The sequence below is a fragment of the Metopolophium dirhodum genome, chromosome 1 (assembly GCF_019925205.1).
Source record: "Metopolophium dirhodum isolate CAU chromosome 1, ASM1992520v1, whole genome shotgun sequence".
NCBI classification, from domain to species: Eukaryota; Metazoa; Arthropoda; class Insecta; order Hemiptera; family Aphididae; genus Metopolophium; species Metopolophium dirhodum.
The window spans coordinates 113,306,019-113,328,550 of NC_083560.1; the positions used below are offsets into that span (position 1 = coordinate 113,306,019).

General features: G+C 26.7%; 1 pseudogene; it reads right to left on the reverse strand.

Moving 5' to 3' along the window:
• Positions 1 to 12,368: 12,368 nt before the first annotated feature.
• On the reverse strand, positions 12,369 to 13,177 carry LOC132951357 (uncharacterized; annotated as a pseudogene).
• Between the last annotated feature and the right edge of the window lie 9,355 nt (positions 13,178 to 22,532).

Sequence of the window (22,532 nt, forward strand, 5' to 3'; positions counted from 1 at the left end):
CAGTCGGGCATTCAGACTTTTTTAATATTATAGTCGGGCAAATTGACTTTATCATTCAATTTTTACGTATTTTACATGACCATAGACGATGGACATAATATATTAATACAGCCACAGATCAACGAAAAAAAGCATTACATAAAAGCATCATAAATCATAATAATATTATGTTATATTCCGTTATGGTCTAATATTAAAACCTATGTTTGCGACTATGCTTACGACTATTTTGAATCGTTATCTTTACACAATTTTATATACGTATTATCGTTTTTGTGTACAGTATGTCAGTATACGCCGCTCAATTACATCAGCCACCCGTAGACCCACTCCCAGTATTCTTAGAATTTGTTATTATTGTAAATATTCATTATCAACTTACAATTAAGGGTCCTCCATACTACTGAATTCTAAGGAACATTTTATAGGCAACTTCTTATACATTCGGCAATCAGCCTTGTTGTTGTATTAGTCGCAAATTATCGTTAGTAGTAGTAACCCGCATAGAACAATGTCTATTCACCACCCAGCCATTAGATACTAGTCAGACGTCGGTCGTGTCGGTCACGCGATGTCTTCTTGGAATAAGTCCCGTTCATTGTTTCCGTACGTAATGATAACAATAATAGTCACTCGACTTTTTTTTTGATAACCATTTAAAATCAAATATAATTTATTTTGTACAATAGCTAACCGATGAATAATTTTGCTAGGTTAACTCTAAATTAAGTCCAACCTCCGATGTCCAGTCACCAATATCTGTTATTGAGGCAAGTGACAATGCACATTTTTCTGAAATTGAAGTTATAGAAACCAATGTAATATGCTCACTGCTCACACATCATTATAATAAATAAACTAAAATCTTACAGAATAATAAATAACAGCCAGATTGTCGTTTGCAGAAATCGGTCACATCCAATAAAACCATTATCAACGACAAAAAGAGACGATCCGTATGATATGTTTACGGATTAAGAAATCGGCACTTATAACGGTAAAATGTAGGGCGTGTGCCTTTATTATATGCCGCCAGACTGACAGAGAGAGGAAAGACAAAAAGGGTATCTGCCACGAAAGAATAATCTAGTTCCGAGGCTCACGATAACCTTTTGAAAAAGCCGCCTACCACTCTCTGGTCCATAGGCGTGGCCAGACTTTCTTGTCAAGTGTTGCTAAAATGTCACAAAAGTTAAAAAGTTCCAAAAATTAAAAATTTTATTTAATGAGTTGTTTATTTTATCAATTAGATATTTTTACAGAGTAGTAAATGGTAATTTATATATTTCTTACATTATAAATAATTAAATATATTAAATAAACTAATTAAATCAAACATATAAAAAAATTGTAAATTATACATTAAAAATATAAAATAATACAATATTACAATATCAAACGTCTGTTGTGAGGAATGATATTTTTGAACTCATCAATTATATTATCATAGTCAAGTTCTGATAATAGTTCTTGCTCGACAAACATCAGTAATAACGCTTCAAGTCTATTTTGTGTCATAGTATTGCGAAGTTTTGACTTGACAATAGAGAATTTAGAAAATGACCTTTCACAAGAACATGACGTGACTGGAATGACCAAAAATTTCATTAAAACATCATAAAAATGTGAAAAAATGTTTTTTTCGATCTAACTGCTGTAACCAATCTAAACATTGATCAATATTTGTTGTAGAAGATCCACAAGGAATGTCAGTAAATCCTTTAAGAAGTTTAATTTCTTGTTCTAGTTTATCCATGTCAATTGTAAATACTTTATTGAGTAGTTTAATATTGTCAACTGTTGGACTAAGTTGCAAAACATTACCGACAGAAGAAATAATAGCTAAAGTTTCTTAACTAAACCTATCATTTAGCCCACTTATCATATTATCAAGTGCTACATTAAAACAGTTAATTTGTATTTCCTGTTCCATAGTTTCATGAAATATTTGAGATGAGCTATTTTTACTACCCAACAGACATGAGACTTTTCTTTTACGGACTCCTGGAATACTTATATTTTCCAAAGTACATGACTGAACGGTTTCTTTGTATAAATTGTTAAAAAATGAGTCATCTAACCGAAAGTTTTGAAGTTTAGTATTCAATGAAGTAATTAATGAAATAGCTGATAACAAATTAAGTTGTTTAGCCGGAAGATTTGCACTTACTTTCACGATTAATTTTAAAATTGTATACATCATATTTAAAGAAAAAATAAAATTAAACGATTTCATTTGCGTTTTATTTCCTTTGGACTTGGCCCTAATTTCAGGTAGTTTTGTGTCCTCGTAGATATTTTCCAGCGCGTTAACTAAAGCAGTATAGTTTAATTTTATAGCGGCAACAGCTTCATATCTACAAGCCCACCTTGTAGTTGATAATGACTTCAGAGTAACTAATTTTGTATTTACTTTTTCAAGTACTGCATGCCGTGTAGAGCTCCCTTCTAAAAATGCATAAATTAATTGAACAGTATCGAAGAAATCAAAAAGTACTCTGTTTTTATGTCCAATTGAATCTATTAAAACTAAATTTAAGCAGTGTGCGTAACAATGCACATAGAATATGTTTTCATTTTTTTCTTTAAATTTTATCTGAACACCATTATGACAACCGGCCATAGCTGCTGCTTCGTCAAAACAAACCGAAATTACAGACGACCAAGGTATACCAAAGTTTCCAATACATGAATTTAATGAATCAAATATTGACTGAGAATTGGTAGACATAAGTCTTAATAGTCCTACAAAATACACAACTGGCCTATTTTTATTAGAATCATAGCATCTTATAACGATAGAAAGTTGTTCATGGTGACCACAGTCACTTGTTTCATCTGCCATAATTGATACAAACTTATTTTTGAAAATAGTAGATAATTTTTGTTTTAATACATTGTTTATAGATTATATTATGTCATTTTGAATATAATTGCTTGTATATTGCGCATTTTTGGGGCCATTTTCTAAATGATTTTTTGTTAAACTATCATATTTTTTTAAAAAATCAGTTAGTTCAAGAAATAAGCCTTTGTTATTGATTTCATTTTTCTCATTATGACCTCTAAATGGTTGACCAGTTTTTCCTAAGAAAATTGTGATGTCAATGAGTCTTTCCATGTACCTACTTGCGATTAATTAGACGGTCAGCTTCGCGTTTTTTTAAACTTAAATTTTTAGCGTTGTCTAAAACTACATCAATAGGTTTTCCACTCACGTATTGATGTAACGATGTTGAACTAGTTAAATGGCATTTTGATAATTGATGTTTATCCAACAATTTAGTAGCATTGGCCCAGTTTCGAAAGCCCTTAGTAGTAAATGCAGAATCAAGTTGACTAGAGTTAAAATTATTTGATTTGAAAAATCTACATGAAAAACAAAACGCTGCATCTTTAGCAATACTGTATTCAATCCAATTATACTTTTTAAAATAATGAGCATGAAAACTACGTTTTTGCTTTCCACTTTGTACACGGGGATAAATAGGAAGTACTGGTTGAAATGGTCCTAATTCAATTCTTGCTTTTAATTCAGTTCTATCTTTTGGGAGTTCATTTATGGAATTGTTTGGATTATAAAAAGATGATTTATCTGAAATAGTGAAATGAATAATTTGTTGTTATTTACCTTGTAATAGGTACTAATTCAATAATATTAAAACGTTACATTAACAAAATATACAAAAAAAATAAAAATTCTAAAATACAATGTTCAAAAATAAGTTTTTTTTAAAATTATTACAATTTAAATTTGCCCAATTTTTTTTTTTCTTCATTTTTGAAAGTTCCCTATACTTAACAAACAAAATGTACAGTTCAACTAAGCAAAAGCAAACATGAAACAATATAAAAATTATAACATATATTAATCCCAATTTTAATTAACCTACCTACCTATTAGTTACTAAATATTCATACATATATTTAAGTTGAAACATTTACAAATATTTTGTACCTATAAAATATATAGTGTACATCAAAATTAAGATTAGTGAGAAAAGACACTTGAGTGAGAAAGGACAGTCGTCATTCACATTTATACAAGTAAGACAATGATTAATAAATACACTTTATAAAAATACATAATGCACAAACTTATTACAATCTTTAAACAACATACCTGTAAATATCCAAGAAACAATTTTTAAGTCTTATAATATACCTATTATACACCAAATACATGTATACACCTATACTTATAAAGTTAAAAACAAGAAACAACATTGAATATAAGCGACCAACACAAAACAAACACATATCTTTTTAACATAAACAACACAAACAATCATAATATTAGATATGTTACCAATGTTTGGTTGTTTTGGCATAATATGCTCTGGATCATCTGGATTTACTTCATTATTATCCTCAATAATGTCTTCAACTAGACAACAAAGTATTTTACTAAATTAATTCAATTTAAATGGTGTTAAACTATTTAAATATTAAGGCATTTTGACAATTTGACATACATCGCTCTGGTATTGGCTCTTCTGCATAATTTATGCAAGTACTTGCAGAATTGACATTTCCAGACATGTCTTTATCTAAAACTAAAAATATTTTACATAATGTAGGTACATACATTTTCTTAAATCCAGATAATTGATTACAAGCTAATTTGTATTATGTATTATGACATACCTTGATCTGCATCTGGTATTGGATCATCAGGATCATCTATGCAAGAAATTGCTGCATTATTACTCTCAAAAACTTCATCTAAAATAAAAATAATTTATATTTTACAAAATTTAAAAGACTTATAAATGGTGTATGATATAATTTCTTCTGAGTAGCAATAATTGGTTGTTTAAGAATTAATTCTAAACCGATATCATCCGTGATTTTAATAAAATTGATTATAAATCAATTACGTCAATATTAGCCAATGAAAATTGGACCGAAGTATATAAGCCTATGATGTAAATGTAAATCACTGTTATAATGTTTTTGATAAAATAATTAAAAATTCAATTGATAAATCTACTACTCGTATAATATTGAGATCAAAGAACATACGTTTAAAAGAATGGATGACTAATGGGTTATTAACCTCAGCCCCTCGCAAACAATTTCTTTCAATGAAATGCAAAAAACATCCAAATAATTTAACGTTAGCTTTGCATTATAAAAAATACAAGAATAATCTCACAAAAACTATAAGGCTAGCTAAAAATTATTTTTATGAACAAAAATTTAAAAATGCAAGTTCTAATCCAAAATCGACATGAAATCTAATAAACGAAGTTACAGGTTCTAAATTGAGGTTTAAAGATGACATTGTCAAACTAAAAATAACGAGTATGAAGTAGATGTAAAAAATGATGATAATAAACCAATAACTGCATCTAATATGTTTAATATTTTTTTTATAAATATCGTTTAGAATAATATAAAAAAACCAATCAATTCAGTGAATATTCATGTTCTTACTAACGTTTCATTTAATGAGGTGTTTCTAAAAAAAATCGAATCGTCGGACATACTTGATATTATTAATAGCTTTAAAGACGATACTGCAAGTGGTTTGGATAAAGTGTCCGTAAAAAAATATTAAAATGTTTTAGTAAATTGGTAGTGGATCCTCTTGTTTATATATTCAACTTAAGTATTGAACAAAGTATTTTTCCTGATGCCTTAAAAGTAGCTGATGTTAAACCTTTGTTTAAAAGTGTTGATAAATCGATTATGAGCAACTATAGACCAATATCTATGTTGAGCAATTTTTCTAAAATATTTGAAAAAATTATCAAAGCCAGACTGATTGAGTTCTTAGAAAAAAATAACTTATTATCAAAAAACCAGTATGGCTTTAGACCTGGGTTAAGTACTGTGAATGCTCTTTATAAAGTCACTCAATTTCTATACAGTAATCTAGATAATAGCAATAAATCATTAGCAATATTTTAGACATAGTCAAGGCTTTTGATACAGTGAATCATGAAATCTTACTAAACATACTACCTAGCTTTGGAATTAATAATTCGAGCCTAAACTGGTTTAAAAGCTATTTGCATAATAGAAAACAGTCAGTTCAAATTAATTAAGTAAATGGTAGCACATATGGAATTAAAAACGGTGTACCTCAAGGTAGTGTTCTTGGACCTATTCTATTTATAATATATATTAACGAAATTTGTAATATTAATTTTGATGGGTCAATAGTTACTGATGACACTTGTCTTATATTTTCACACAAATCATGGGATGGGGTATATGAAAAAGCCTGCAGAGGTTTCAATCAGATAATACAAATTTTAAACAATAGAAATCTATCTCTAAATGTTCATAAAACTGTGTTTATGCCATTTTCAATTAATAAAACAGAATGTAATTTCAATACTATAACAGTACATGACTGCGTCAATAACAAAATAATATGTAATCAGGAGAACTGCAAAATAATTAAAATAGTTGGAAAAATTCGATATTTGGGTGTTATCTTTGATAACAACTTAAATGGAATTTTCATATTAATAATTTATTAGGAAAGCTACGTTTTATTACATTTAGATTGATCAAACTCAAAAACATGGTACCTAAACAAACAATGAAATTAGTATATTTTGCACTTTATGAATCAAATTTCCAATATGGTCTATTGGTATGGGGTGGCCTTCGGGATAACATATTAAATGTACTAGTAGTTAATCAAAATAATAAAGTCAGAATTTGCCTAAATAAATTCACACTAGAAGGATCTACGAATGCCAACTATAAAGAACTTGGTGTATTTCCAATTAGGTTTTCGTATAAAAAATTGCTATTATGTACTTGGTTAAGAAATTTAACTTAGATAGGTAATTATCATAAAGAGTTAAGCAATAAAAGAGAATTGAGGAAATATGATTTGACTGTTATTTATACAAATAAATCTTTTGTAGATTATCTTAGACCAACATTTTTCAATTCTATGCCTTTTGAATTTAAAAAAAAAATACTTGGGGATGAAAGGATTAATATTAAAGGCTTGGTATATAAATATTTATTTCTGGAGTTAAATAATGAATTTCTGTGATTTTATTTTATATTCTAAGCTTTGTAAGTATTAATCTATGAGGGTTTATTCGTGTATCTTAGACTAATATGTTTATTTTATATTTCTTTCTTCATCATGTACAATTTCTTAATAATATTTCTAAACTATATTTGTTTATTTAGCTTTATATGTACTTAGAACCTATGCTCTGTGTTTTGTAAATTTTATAATTATAATAATTGTATCATATATATATAATAACTCTCTTTCTTTAACACAAGCTTTGCTTAAAGGAGAAAGATAATCGAAAATACTTTCAATAATAATGTATGTATATTGTATATGTGTCTTTTTCGATTTATAATAATAAAAAAAAATAAATATACCTTTTTATTCTGATATATAATATTATAAAGCAGAGGCCTGGAAGACCGCCCATCGAATTTTTTCATTGGCCGTCTCAAAAATCGCCAATGGAGCGCCACACGGGTCTTTGCTTTAGAGTTTTAGACTATAGGTCAACCTGCTTCAACAGAACACAATAACCAAAAAAAGAAACCCAGAAATTTATTTAAAAATGTAACTGATTGTGTACCAAACGCAAAATCTCATTAAACTGTTAAAAGTGTTTATTATTGTTATAATTATTTGCAACTCTACATTCTTCCCTCATCCTAAGTGCTTATTGAAGGAATTAAAAAATATATATATATTAATATGTTATGTAGTTAGGTAGGTAGGTAGGTACCTAATTATATTTACAAATAAATAATTTAATTATGTTCTTAAAAAATTAAAATTTGTTTATATGCATACCTAGTAGTAGGTTATAACTATAATTTTATATGAGTATGGTAGTAGGAAACTAAAATGTATGATTAATTTAATAACTGAATGGTAATAACTAATAAATTATAGTGTAATAAACTAAATTTGCTTAAAGATAAAACAGTTTGTGTACTTAATGAAAAATCTCATGAATGCTTATAAGTAGGGCAGTGAAGTTATTGCATTAAAAAACACACTAAATTGATTGCATTATTGCATTAAAATATATTAAAAATTGCACTTATAAATTTAAAAATTGCATTGAAAAAATTTAAAAAAATTTAATTATAATCAATAAAATTAAATATATTAATACATAATAATAATAAAAATTAAATATGAATATTGCTTACATTATTGCATTGCACTACAAATGATTTTTTTGTTTTCAAAATCGAATGATCGTCTGTTATCGCACAACAAATTTTTGTATCGGGAGAAACTTCTTTCTACGTCAGTAGTTGTTATTGGCGCGTACTTGAAATAGATTTAATCGTTGTTGGTCAAGTCTTCTGGCTAGCCCTCCATTGACTGTATTTCTCCACTTAGAATTTTTGATATACGAAAAATTATTTGATATCCTTCATTTTTTTGTAAAATAGTTTTGAATTTCTGGTTTATTAATATTCCATTTTGTCCCGTAATTTTTTCTATTTAGTTTCAACGTTTTTAACTATAGATAAAGCTTCGATTAATGGAACATGTTGGGTTTCGAGTTTAGTGATTTCTGCTGGTATGAAACCATAATTGGAATGAATGAATGCCAAGTTGGTTTCCATAGAACTATCCGACAAAAGATGTTGAGCTTGTTCAATAGAAATAGCATCATTTGAATTTAATAATTGTATTACTTTTTTTACTTCTACAAAATGTTCACAATAGTAGGACGCGGCCCATTATCCATGTCCCCCATCGGGTTATAATGGGCTGAGGAGGTAAATTAATACCTGGAGCTTCTTCTTTAAACAATAAAATACGGTTAGGAGCCTTTAAAAATATTTGTTTTACTTTGGCGATAAGCTTATCAATTTTTGGAAAATTTTTTTACCAGTTACATAATTTCTGATAATTTTCATAGTATCATCGTAGCAATCATTTACATATGTTTTGCGTAAAGTAGTAACTGTTGGAATTTCTTTTCCAGTGTATTTTTCCAAAAATGACCGGAAATGTATGTTACTAATTTTATGTAACGGAGTATTACTTGACATCAATGCTTTACACAGATCAAACGAAAAATTAGACTTTTTTGTATTTGTTACTAATTGTTGAACTTGTGACTTTGTATTGTTTTTCTTATTTACTGCCCTAGAATGTTTATCTGTTTTTAGATGTTGTGTCACAATATATCGTCTATCGGCACATACTTGCACTTCACACATTTTACAAAAGAGAATACTGCCATCAGAAGAAAATATAGCGTCACCAAATTCTGATACGTAATTTTTTAAAATGGCTGATTTAATCGGTTTGACTTTTGGCATTTTAATGGACGAAATAGACGCGACAAAGTATAACGAACGACTACAGTACGTGCCACAAAAACGTGCGGATGATTTTTGACGATAATAAAATAAATAGACGATAATATATGTTATTGAGGGACAAGTTTTTATCTTAACGACCAAAATGCGATAATCGCTCTATAGAAATAATAAGTAGGTATTACAACAAATATAGAAATTTGTTCACTGCTACGTTTAGTTACTTTTATTTTATATATTAAGTTATATAATCTTAAATGTAAACGAAAATTATCAAAAATAGTTAAAATTGCAGTAAAATTAAAAAAATCACCAAAATTGCATTTATTGCAATATAATTTTTTTTGGTTTAAATTAAGAGTTAATGAAACATATTTTAAGCTCACTCAGCAATAAATATAACCATTTAAAAAAAACATGCAAATGCAACAACTTCACTGCCCTACTTATAAGTAATTGATGATTTGATTAAAATAAATAAATTTAAACTTAGAAAACTAAAAACATTATAATTTATACTTTTCAATTAAAAATATATAATAATAATTTTATTATAATTCATATTTCATATTTTACCTTATTATTATAATAATTATTATAATCAATTATCAAATTAATTTGTATTATGATTAGATGTGTATGAAGTATAACCTATTTTCAATTGTTTTTTTCGAAAAATTCGCTTGTAAATATATTAATAGAAATAAAAAAAACATTTTGTATTAACTAATATTATTTTATTAAAAATATTTTAACATTTTGTCCCGCCAAATGGTGAACCAATGAGAAATCCGTATTTGCGTATGGGTTTTTTTTTTTATGTGTAGAATGGTAATATGCATCCCGACCACTTAGTTAAAAATATGAAAAAATAATAATGATTACCAAAATTGTGTTGTTTGATACAAGAATATATATTATAATATGAATTTATAATCATTAATTACAACCTGAAAATCATTATTTTTATCAAAGTATTTTTTTTTATTCTCCTATCATTATATTTATTAGGATTTGCAGAAAAATAGGAATCAAAAAATCAAATAAATAAATATTTTTATTGATTAGGTTTAAAGTTGTACTTGTACACAAAAATAATGTATATACAATTACGCAACGAGTAGCTTTAACTAATACATTCTAATACCTAGCTAGTGTGTACTCAGTATTCACATTTCATGTATTTTCTAAATATTATGTGTATTAATTTTATAACGATAACTATTGTTGTTATTATTATATTATTTATACTATATAATTAGAAATTATTAAATTAATAAACACAATTTATTATATAGACATTGATTTAAGTTTAAATTTGGATAAATTAACTAGATATGTAAACGAAAAATATAACGACTAAGTTATTTTTTTGAAATTCAAAAATATTGGACTTTTATAATATATATTATTATTCTTATATAGGTACATTGTACAATAATATACATTAGGTATATAACATTTTCAAAAAAATGCACATCACAGTTAGTTACTTGTTGCTTTAGCTTTCTTATTTATACTCCTAAATGGAGATATTTAGAAATTACTAAATATAACAACGTTCTTTTACATGATTATAACAATTTAATAAAATTTAAGAATATTTACTTCAGGAAATTATCGATTATATTAATTATAAATCATTATAGGTAGGTACCAACTTAATGTAAAAAACATTAACCTAATAAATAAATGAAACTTAGTATTGTAATTATGTTTTAATTTGTATTAAATATATATTGAAGTTTAGAAAATGCAGTTTCGTGAAAAAACTGTAGTAGGTACCTATATTTTATAAATTGCTTTAGATAATGAATGTAAACTACATTGGGCATAATAACCTACATAACATTTTGGTGATGATTATATTTACAAAATATTTTTTAACCGTCATGGCAAAAATATTTCTTGGTATATATTTTAAAAATATAATAATGATATATATCGTATAATATGTTAAGTCAATTATTTCTTAAAAATTTTAAAAAATTTTTCTTTGAAATATTTTTGATTATCATACAGTATATAACTATAAAATAACATTTTTATATTATTGGAAAATATTTCGTAACATTTAGCTCTAAAATATTTTTAAAATAACTGAGAGTTATGATAATGGTAAATGATAAATATTTAACAATATAATATAATATCATATAATGACACGCCCGTCAAGTTGGCATCGGCACAATACGCTAGGACTATACATCTGATATAAAAAAATTGCTAGGAATTTGCTAGATTTTGCTAAGTCATTTTCAGAATTTGCTAGTATTTCGTTTAAGTGTAAATCAAAATTCAAATATGCCGGTGCCAACTTGACGCAGCACCGGCACATTGTCCGATCGGCTCGAAAGTGGTACCGAAATATTACTAGTCATTTGCTAGATACACAATATTTTTGGTAGTTTTTATAATTTGTTAGACTTTGGTTTTTCCAGTAACCCGGAAAATGGAAAATGGCTCAGCATCGGCACATTGTCAGATCGGCTCGAAAGTGGTACCGAAATATTGCTAGTCATTTGCTAGATTTTGCTAGGTAGTTTTTGGAATTTGCTAGACTTTGGTTTTTCCAGTAACCCGGAAAATGGAAAATGGCTCAGCACCGGCACATTGTCCGATCGGCTCGAAAGTGGTACCGAAATATTGCTAGTAATTTCCTAGATACACAATATTTTTTTAGATTGACATTTGTTTTGCATAAAAAAATTAGCGGTTTATGCAAATCTATAAGTATAAAAATACATTAACATTATTTATCTAATACGTATGAAATATTATGATAATATGATTTAATATATTTTCCATATCAGATTTAATTATTTAAGTGATAATATATTTGAAATAAACTGGTTTATTAAATATTAAAATTATAAACTTTTAAAAATTTGAACAAATTTTGTTCATAAGTTTCTTATAAAGAGTAGTCGTCATATAAAATAATATTCAAAGTATAAAAAAATGTGTTTACCTTTTGTTATTTTAGATGTTTACTTTTCACTCGTAAAAAAAATAAAATGCCTATGTTAATTAAATAATTTTATACAATTTTGTTATTAGGTTTAAGTGTTTTACGTCATAACATAAATTAGAATATGTGGGTTTATAACTTGTTGTGGTGAAATGCGTGTGGTCTTCTTCTTAAGATCATCGTGAAGTTCCCATTTGTTTGATCTTTTTATGTATGCTGTGTAGTGACCCATTGTTTGGTTAGCTTCTAAAATATTATTCCCAATGAAATTGACGATGCCTTATAAGTTGAACCTTTAAAAATTATTAATTAAAATTAATCACATCATAAAAATATTTATTATGTAATAAAATTATATAAATATTATTTTTTTAGACATAGATATTTTATAGCTATACAAGAATAACATTTTTGTTATCTTACTCGATTTTATTTATCATTATAGTTGTTTGAATTGATGATATTATGCAATTTGCATCTCCATAATATCCCAAAAGATCAACGTCAATAAATATATGAGGTTCTACTTCATGCATTGTTTCAATATAACTACTACATGAACTACAAATTTCTTGTCTGGTCGATAAGTATTTATGTAATTCTGTTTCTAATATTTCTTTAGTGAATCCTTTTGTACCTATTATTTTCAAATTCGGGCTTAACAAGTTAAGATACTCATTCTTTATCACTGAGCATTTAACGCAATTGATAACTTTCTTACCAGATATAACTTTTAATTGTTTAATGAGACTTTGTATATTGCATTGGGCATCATAACATTGTACACCACTCATTTCAGAATTTGGGTTCTCTAATATTCCACTTATTTTCAAAAGTTCGTATCTCTTATGGTAGTCAAGCTCCATGTATTGCAATCGATTTACAAAATTGTAAAAAATCGTTACTCATATTTTCAATATAGTTTTTATATTTTGGAAAATCATAATAGCCAATGCAGATTACCGATAGAATAGTATCAAATGCACATGTATTATTGACAATAAAAGTTTTTTTATGGAGTATTTTTATTGGAGTAGTACTGCCATTTGTCATGGAAACAATTTTATTTTATCGTAATTTCGATTTATTAAGTATTTTCTTGATTTCTGGGCAAGGGTCTAAATACTTTGACGGTCTTTTCTTTTTTAATTTTTCATTATTTACTTTTCCACGCCAATTTTCTTAACGTAAAAGACTTATAAACGATTTTTCCGATTCAGATTCAGATTCATTAGACTTTTTATCTTTATTTTGATTTTTTATAACACATAAAATATATTTCTTATCAGTGTGTTGTAAAGGTTAATTAAAATATATATATTTATGTTTTTACCAAGATCAAAATTATTGTTTTTTATAACTGAAAAAATAATTGAGTTATCTGTGTCAGACCCGTGATGATTTTTATATTTATCAACAACTGCATTTGGACTTTCTAAAACACACACAAATAATTTATTAATCAGTATGATTATTTCTTTTATTTTTAATAATTAAAAATCTTATTTCTTGAATTATATTACCTTGATCAATATTATTTGCTTCATCGATTGAAACCATTGACGACCTTACAAAAGGTTTGGCATTTTCTGAAAAAAAAATAAGTAGAGTAGATTCTCGTTAGTTGGATTATTATTATTAAGTGTATCTACTACCTATAAAGTATAAATTACCTTTATTAGAACTATGTTTTTTATTTGTAATTTTGTCTTGGGCAATTTTCATGGCCCCACTTAAGGAATTTAAGTAAGTAACTACAAATCTATTTAAAAATAAATATATTAATAAGTAAGATGTACAATTTCTACACATTTTTTTAATTACCTAGGTGGATATTTAATTTTAAAGATGAATAGGTAAATAAAAATGTCTGACCTGTCAACTTTCATTGGCTTGCTTTCATTTTTTAGTATTCTATTCTTAAGATTATTAAAATCACTTTCAATTGGTGCTGATGAGGCTGTAATATTTGGACAACCGAACAAATCCACCATTACATTACTCCATACAGGAAAAGTTGAACATAATTTAACCATATTTTTTCCAAAATCGACGAGAAAGTATGCATTTATTTTTGTGGTAACAATATTATGCTGCACAACTGATGCAGCGCTTAAAGAAATCTGATTAATATTATTCAAAAATGTTATGATACTGCTGCTAGTATTTAATTCTATTTGTTCTTCATATATATCTTCTATTTCTGGTGCAGCTGGTACATGAGAATAATTCGTAAGATTATTTTCTTTTTCATAGGTTTGCCCTTCAAGGATAAATTTAATGATGAATTTAAAACTATTTTCTGATGCATTTTCTTTTTCACTATATGCTACCGTGAGTATAGCAGTTAAAATTTTGGAAAATTCATTCAAGGTCCGCTCTTGCAACAACAATTTAGCACATCTTACATAAAATTATTTCAATCGCGTTTTTTCTGTTACTCGAAAACACTTCCATCTACATATCATATGTATGAAATGTGCGATATCATTGCGAATAAAACATGTCGGCAAAATGTTTACTGATGAACTTAACAATGCATTAAAACACATTTCACAATATTGGTTTACATTTAAACCATTACAAAGTGCTCTAGTCACTGCTCCCATCAATGCCTTACTCATATCAATACTTATCTGTAATAATATAAAAAATTATTACCAATATTACATTCTGAGCTGTCAAATTAAAATGTAGTATTGGATATTGTAAAGTAAGTTTCCCTGTAAATATTATTTGTCCACGTAATATGAAATCTAGTTAGAAATAAATTAACTTTATTTATTAAATAACTCTTAATTATATTTTCTTACATTTATTGGTGTATTCAATTTAAAATGTAAAAAACAACTTATATTTCCTACAGGATACTAGGTTTTAAGTGTAGGGTAATAAAACTTTGTCAGAAAAATGTACTACTAAAAAGGAGATGGTAAATTAAATCTAGCACACATGATTAATTGTGTATGGTATATTTTAAGTTTCCATCATGAATTATAAAATGTTCATATTATACAATTTCTGATAATTGGGAAAATTTAAAATTTTTAAAATCAACAAAACTGGGAGTTTTATTAGGTTGATTGTTAAGTAAATAGAAAGTACACTTACTTCTTTTGGAACACCTGTCATTAACCACTTTTGAAGCCAATATTGTGTAGTAGGCATATCTTGCTTTTCGCTCAGCATTTGCGCTACAGACACCTGAACTCCATAACCATATAAAACAATTTCATATAAAAATATATGATGTGAGATACTATGCACTCTTTTAATCTTTTGAACCAAACTTCCTGTTCCATCTATAGCCAACTTAGTATGACCTAATTTATTTGCTGATTTATACACTGCAATTTGAAACGGTGACCAATAATGGACAAAAAATTCATTAAAACTTATTGTTTGAATAGATCCATTTTGTGACGTTTATTTCAAAATGTCTAATGAACGAATTGGACACTTTTCAGTTATCCCAAGGACTTTACTTTTAAATTCATTTTTAGCCAGCCGAAGTACGTTACTTCCATATACACGGGGTGGTATTCTATCACCAAAGTTACAAATCTTGTCAACCTTTTCTCTTTGCCAATTTGATGGTAAATTATGTAATAATAACTTGCTAACTTCTTTTCTTTCAACTCCTTTACATTGCCTTTTGGATGTATGAAATAATGTAGATTTTTTTAGTGGTTCTGTACAAATATGTATTTTCCACATTTCATCATCTTCCGAAGGTTTATCATTAGACCAAACATTAATTTTAGACAAACAATCTTTACATTTCCCGGTAAACGTAAAATAGTGTTTAGTGTTTTCATTACCAATAACACACTTTTTAAATATATAATTACACGATATTTTTTTTTTCGACCAAATTTGTTCATAAAACAACCTAGTCCAATAATGTGGTTTTAATGTACCAAACGATTTCACGTATTTACCCCGGTTAATTTTTTTTCTTCGGGTTTTAATTTCCTATAGTCATCGTAGTTAAGCTTAATTGTAAACTCAATATTTTTCTCACTTGATTCGATATAATTTTCTGACATATCACTAATGGAAGTCTCCAATATATTATTATCATCTTCACTAAACGATTCAACTGTTGCTACTATTTCCTTTAAACTGCCAGTGTTTTCAACCAGTTTATCCATTAAATTACCTCTATTTTGCAATAAATTAAAATATAATGTAGCTGCGTTGATTTTCCCATCAAATAATTTTTCCAATTGTTTCCAAACATTGTCACTCAACTTTTTTAAATTGTTTTGATCTTGAAACAACGAAGATTCGTGGGTAATAAATATAGCTAATTATTCTTCAAAAGAAACTGCAGCTGGTCTACCACGCTTACTTGGGTTATTTTTAGTAATATTCTATAAACATTTTTGAATTCATTATAGATAAAGGTACTAAAAACGAATACAATAAAAAAGCTAAAAAAAATGTCGCAAAATCAAATGAACTTTAAAATTCAATAGAAGGTCGGCCCTTGTAAGTTATTTTTAATGGACGTAAAAAAAAATTCAGCTTAAATCAATCATTTTTTTTAGCGTTTGAATTTCAAATTTTGACAAAATACGTAAAAATAAAGAAAATTTGCAAATTATTTTGAGTTAAGAATTAAAAAACATATTTATTTTTGAATCTAAGACTTGACTTTCTTATGAAATATTTATTTTATCATTTCCTATATATGGAAAAATTTTCAAAATATTTCTACAAGTTATTCATAGACATTTAAAATTAAAATTTTTTTTAGTTTTTTATTCTATGCATGTAAATAAAATTTTATTCGTTGGGTCAAGAAGCTTGAAAATTGAATACAAGTATATAAGTTGAGAAAATAACAGTTTAAACATTTTAAAAATACATATTATGCACGTATTATGTATAATATTATAAGTTATAATCGTTTAAAGTTCAAATTTTGACAACATTAATTAAATTGAAAATTTACAAATTATTTAGTTGTTAACAATGTATAAGACGTTCAACTTTTATATTATCTAAAGATTGAAAATTTAAATCAAGGTTTCACGTAAGTAGTTAATTTTGTTACCAAATATCTAATAAATATATAAACATAATATAAAATATCCTAGACTGACATACTTACCGTCACCTACTTATCTGACTTTGTTTACAAAGTTTTAATAACAACTAACAAATACATAACTACATATAAATATCAATATGTACCTATATTAAAATAAATATAAATATCTTATTTACTAAAAGAATAATACTTGTACCTATAAGTACGAGAACATGCAATTTATTTATTAAATAACGAAAAGAAAATATAATTTATGATTACGAACAAATTTGCGTACACTCTGAGCGTGGATCTTATTTCAGTTCTGGTCTGTAGTGGACTTGTATTATCTTAGGGTTTTTAGGTGATAAGTTCTAGAATTATATATTATTGTATGCTCTTTAAATTCTATAGTTATCTCCTTATAAACATATTAATATTATAATAAGAAATAGATCATATAAACATAATGAATGTACCTATTATAATAATTATTAATTACATAATAACAAACTACAAATAACTACATAATAACAACTGCTATTAGAAAAAAAATATCAGGAGCCTTATATTAAATTTTCACGCTTTTTTACCCAACAAATAAAATTTTATTGATATTTACAGAAAAAAAAACTAAAAAAATTAAAAACTGACAATGTCCGCAAACAGCTCAAAAAGAGTCAAATTATTTTGAAAATGTTATCGTGTATAGAAAATGCAAATATAAACAACCAGTGAAAATTTCAAGTATCTACGGTCATTTGTTTTTGAGTTGCACCAAAAACCAAAATCGATTTTCTCGAAAACAAATTTTGCGTAAAAATTCCTGTTTTTCCTTAATTTTTCTTTTGTTTTTCACAGCGCTTTTGAAAACTACTGGGAAATTACTTTTGACCCCCCAAAGTACCAACTAGATTTTTCCTATCAGAAAAGTTACTATTGAAGAAAATCCAAGCACTTTTACTGTCCTAAAAAGTGATGACAGACACAAAAAAAAAAAAAAAATAAAAAAAATAAAAAAAAAAAAAAATCACTTACCATTGTATTGTAAAATCAATACATTCATCGCTTCGCTCAGAATCTAAAATGTTGAACTATAAGACAATATTATTCCATTTATATACCTAGGAATTATTTATATGGATAAAACACACATTATAGTAAAACTAACCACTCATTGCACCGCTCAGGATCTAAAATTCTTATCAGTACCTAGTGTAAGTGACAATCCAAGAGTCCTGAACGTCTGAACAGTGGACTGATGCAGTAAACTCGATTTCAAATCTCAAAATTTTATCCCGATGATTTTATCCTATCCACTACAGGTGGAGCAATTATTTTACTTTTCTGAGATTGTACGTTGACACCCAATAATTGAGTAATGATTTTTACTTAATTATTTCGATATATATTATATATAGTTTTATACTAGAGGTTTTAAAATAAATAAAAAAAATTTCAATATATAATAAATAATTCAATATACATTATTTGCATAAATTAGATGTAAGTACTTACTTTCGTTGCCATTGTGTATTTAGTAATTATCATAAACAATATTAACACTTTAATAACACATAACAGTAGATACAACAACAAAAAATTACCACACGATTCACAATCCAACGTACACTGCCTGGTATCGACTTACTCGAGCAAATGCGGATAACACAATGATATTATAATATCATAGACATTAAAATAAAATAATTGCAAAAAATGTCTATAAATAAAATGTTGCCTATTTCCATTTTTATCAATAATTTCAATACTACAATATATTAGTGTTTTAATCGTTATATTTAGATCGCAGACTGGGATATAGGACTGTCGAAAGACATGGATGGAGGGCGTGGGGGGACTATAGAACAAATGCGATTGTTGGGTAATGTACACACTACACTGCGTTATGTCTTGGTGATCATAACTAATCGTAAATAAAATACTTCCGTACTCTTCTCAACCAATATTATTTGTATACTATAATAATAATATTGTTGTACAGTCTTGTAACAGTCCTGTATGATGTTTTTGTCTGTGATCTAGATTTATATTTGGCATGTTTATCTATTAGCAGTAAGCATGATATTATGTGATGATACCACAGAATAATATATAATATGTAATGTTTGGCAAAAAAGATTGATTAACATAACCTCCTATGTGATGAAATATTGACAATTTGTAAAATAAATACATATTATAATATATTATATTAAGTTTTTTACTTCGATTTTTTTCAGAATAAAAATGTATATTTTATTACGTTTTTTAAATGTATTTTCATTAATCATTGATGATTTGTTATTTTTTTAAAACGTTTTTCGTCTCTCCTGAAAAATTAGGTTTAAGCACATGGGAGATTTTTTCGTGTCAACGACGATATATTGCGTGATCCATACAGCATGATACCCAATATACGCATAAACATTAAAATGGTTTTGAATGGCCCAACATATTTGAATCGTAAAATTCCTGGTATGATTGAGCTACAAATTGAAGGGTCCAATGCAACAACCAGTCAACTCCATTTTCATTAATTTTTCAGGAGAGCATATAAACTGTTTTAATGAATAAATTAATTTTATAGAATAATTTTGTTTATACTATTTATTTATAAATTACTTGTTGTATCATATGAAATATGACAATAACCTTTATGCAAGTTCCATTAGGCTCAATAATTATTGGAAGATAACCAAGACCAGGAGTTGTCTGGTTGTTGCCCAAAATATATCATGTTTTTTGAAAGTTTATAAGTTCAATAATCAATTAAAAATAAGGATTGAAAAATACTAAGCTTATTTAGTTAGAATATTCTTGTATAGTATGTAATGAATGTAACAAAATTATGAAAAACTTTGTAGATCTTTTTATTAGCATAAAAATAAAAAATAAAATAAAAAATACATTCCAAATTGTATAAATTAGGACTTCTTGTCATTATTCTGAAACAAAAATGATCTGGAATAAATAAATGAATGTTTTAAACTATTTAAATATAACATGATATATTACCTTTCTTTATGTATTAAAAAAAATATTGAAAATATTGAATAAATTATGACTTCTTGTCATTATTCTGAAACAAAAAATTATACCTATGAAATAAAATAATGATTTTTTTTTTTAATGTTTTAGTATGATAAGATATGTTACCTTTCTTTATGTACTAAAAAATATATTCAAAATATTGAATAAATTAGGACTTCTTGTCATTATTCTGAAACAAAAATGATATGGAATAAATAAATCAATGTTTTAAACTATTTAAATATAACATGATATATTACCTTTCTTTATGTATTAAAAAAAATATTGAATAAATTAGGACTTCTTGTCATTATTCTGAAACAAAAATGATCTGGAATAAATAAATCAATGTTTTAAACTATTTAAATATAACATGATATATTACCTTTCTTTATGTATTAAAAAAAATATTGAAAATATTAAATAAATTATGACTTCTTGTCATTTTTCTGAAACAAAATGATTTGGAATAAATTAATGAATGTTTTAAAATATTTAAATATTAAATAATATGTTACCATTCTTAATGTATTAATTAATTATTGATTTATATTTCTTCATCAGATTCGTTGTTATTGGTACTTAATGATTCTAGTTGCTCATAAAACCATAAGTATTCTGGAGGGACATACTTTGCTGCTAAGGCTCTAACATCCTGTAGTTTTGCAGCTTTTATTTTAATACTTGACTGGTAAAGTGATGGCAGTTGTTGGTGTTCGGCAGTGAAGATGTTTTGCAGATTAGACTTATGAATAATAAACTTTTCCCTTGTATTGGTATTTGCTACGACACTACAAAATAAACCATTTTCATTATATTCCATTGTACGGTATGCTATTAATGTAAATTTTGTTTTAGTTGAGCTGATGAAATTTTTTTTGAAAAAAGGCTTAAGATACTCTGAAAAGTTGTACAACATATTATCTGGAACCACATCAATAACATGAAATTTGTCTGCACAAGTTTCTTTGACCATATTTTTATAAGTTTCAGGTATAAAAACCCTTTCGATTTTTCTTTTCTTTTGCTCTATCAGACCGAAACACCGGTCACATGGGAGGAAACTATGCCCCGGTTCTGGATATCGCTGAACAACAGTTTTGAATCCAAATGTGTTTGTTTGAACTATAGAATAAATATATTGTACAAGTGCATTATTTTTATTTTGCGAGCTGCAATCATCAGCAAAAAGATAGAGGGTTTTTATATGTTTATCCAATATATTTCTAAAATAATAGTGCAAGAAGCTTATTACCTCGTTTTGGCCTTTCTTTGCACTACATTCATCATACATAAAGAAGTGCGCAAAACGAGTTTTTGCTGAGTATACACAAAAATTGTAACACCACAACTGCCTTTTATAAAAGACATCCCCACATGGGATGTGGGGAAGGGGCATGTTTTGCTGAAAGTCAAATGATAAGACTTCAATATCAATATTTGCCCTAGCAATTTTAGATAACTCTCTAAGGTCGGTATAGAATAACTCAGCCTTCATTAAATGTGCTTCTTTTTCACTGACTAGAGTAGATTTTATTTCTATATCCTCTTCAAATGATATGTCTGGCATGTATCAGACTTAGGCGACCCAAATTAAAATTTTCATTGAAATGTTTAGCAAAAAATGGATATTTGACTATTGGTTTTATTTTTTCTCCATTTTTTAGTTTTACATACAACTCAGTCTCATATTTTTCTTAGTACATATGATATAATTTATTGATATTTAAATCTGCAGCCAAATATCTTTTCTCATTATTATCATGCCTACTATAATGGGATGTATATTTAGGAATACTCTGTATGTGTGTATTTATTTGAAACAAAATCGGGTCAGATATTCTATTCGGGCGAGATAAATGTTTCCCACGTCCATCTGTAGGACTAGGGATATTGTTATTAAGATTGTTACAAATACGTTCAACAACAAACTTGCCCACGCCAAAAAGAGAACAGAAAGCTTTTTTACATACTCTTACCTCGTTTAAACTGATACGAATTTTGTATTCACTTGAAAACGATTTTTGTTTCCCACTTCCATCTTTAGGTCTACGTCTAGTTATACATCGAGTTGTTATTAAACCTCCAATATAAGTATCTTGTTTTTGTTTATCAGCTATTTTATTAAAATTATCTAAAATCAATGATCTTTCTTCGTTTGTAAAATTATCAAAACATTTTCACTTGCATTTG